A 1,745-nucleotide genomic window follows, 5' to 3' on the forward strand; every position below is an offset into this window, starting at 1 on the left:
TTCGCCATCACTGCCCTAGACAGACCAGCCCCAGCCTCACAGTGGGGCCAGAGCTCTGAGGGATGGACAGGGTGTCCTCTCTGGTGGAGCAGAGAACCGTGGTGCAAAGAACCTTGGCTCTGGGACCCTCAGGACTTTGGGACCCTCAGGACTTCGAGCCTGGCCCTGCTGTTCCCAGCTGAGTGACCTCGAGCAAGTTACTGGCTGAGTCTCAGTTTCCCCATCCGCAGAGCGGAGAGGACATAGCATACCTCCAAGGCGACCATGACGATGAAATAGACAGTGAGGCCACCGAGCCTGACCTAGCGCCCAGCACCCAGGAGGAAGCGAACGGTGGTAGCTTGGTGGTTTCATGGGAACCTCAAGACTCATGTAACATAGACGGAGAGAGACGCGGCTAAAAGACCCAACTGACTGAAGTTTGGGCAGATGGCACAGTGAACCACTTCGTCAGCAGAAATGAATTCAATGACCGTGGTTCTGGAAGAGGGGGCGGGGTTCCTTTGCAGAGGTGACCTGATTTGGGAAGTCCCAAACGAGGCGGTGCTCTGAGATGGCCTTTGTTCTGTGTAGCAGAGCCTCACCTGGAGGTCCCCCTTCCCCCCGATATTCCACCCCCCAAAAAACAGCTCTTAAGACGGAAGACTGGAGGGTGACTAGCTCAGCTCTGCGCCAGCCCCGTGTCCCCTCAGGAGTGCGGGGGCGTCTGTGGGGTGGTCGGACGTGGGACGGGCCACAGCCTGGAAGGGGGTGTGGTTTCCATCTTGAAGCAGAATTTCAAAGGGAATTCTGGGTCCATCACAGAAGACAGTCAGAGAGAACGGAGCAGGGCAATGCCCCCGAGAAGACCGTGAGGGTCCAGAGAACTTTCTGGCCACTTTTCCTCACTGCCTGTTTCTCAAGGTGGTTCCTGGATCCTTTGGTGGAAGGCGGGGAGAGAGTGCCCGGATCCCGGGGGAGAGGTTCGCAGGGGCAGCGTGAGGGCCGGAGGCCTGGGGGAGAGCAGCCAAGGCCCCCTGATGGGAATCCAGGTGATGACCCAGTGGGAGGCACTGCTGTTTCCATGACAACACGATAGACAACAATCTGAACTTTTAAAGCCAGATCTTTAGTAAACTCTTAGGGTTAGAAAAAGGTGCGCATGGAAGATGATGATTGGCCATAAAGAAGTACTGGGGGTTTTAGTTTGTGTTTCTACGTGCTTACTAGGTCACGGCTGTTTTGTTTCTGGCTAAAGCAGGGGTGGGCAAACTTTTTGACTCGAGGGCCACAATGGGTTCTTAAACTGGACCGGAGGGCCGGAACAAAAGCATGGATGGAGTGTTTGTGTGAACTAATATAAATTCAAAGTAAACATCATTACATAAAAGGGTACAGTCTTTCTTTTTGTTTTGTTTTGTTTTATTCATTTCAAACGGGCCGTAGTTTGCCCATGGCTGGGCTAAAGTCTACAATGCATTCAGACAGAGTAGAAAGAGGAGTTTTCTAGACGTTCTAATTCTGGCTCACGCTGACAGACTGTGAGACCGAGGGTATGCCCAGCCTTTACTCACTTCTCCAGCCATTCGGCCACGGTCATTGGGCGTAACCTCTATCCTGAGCTGGTTTTCTTGCCCGTAAGTTGAGAGAATTAGCCTCGGCTTGTATCTTTGGTGTGACCGAGGCTCCTAGAGTCTTAGGGGGTCCAGGGCTGAGCTTTCAGGGGCTTCCCTCTGAGGTGCGGTGGGCAGCCTGCCTCTGAAAGT

General features: G+C 53.9%; 1 protein-coding gene across 2 annotated transcripts in view; it reads left to right on the forward strand.

Moving 5' to 3' along the window:
* The window catches only part of PNPLA1 (patatin like phospholipase domain containing 1), a 44,916-nt gene that overhangs the window by 11,838 nt on the left and 31,333 nt on the right, over positions 1 to 1,745 (forward strand). The gene's annotated exons all lie outside the window — the stretch shown is intronic.

Source organism: Myotis davidii, unplaced genomic scaffold, assembly GCF_000327345.1.
Source record: "Myotis davidii unplaced genomic scaffold, ASM32734v1 scaffold1036, whole genome shotgun sequence".
In the NCBI taxonomy this organism is placed as follows: Eukaryota; Metazoa; Chordata; class Mammalia; order Chiroptera; family Vespertilionidae; genus Myotis; species Myotis davidii.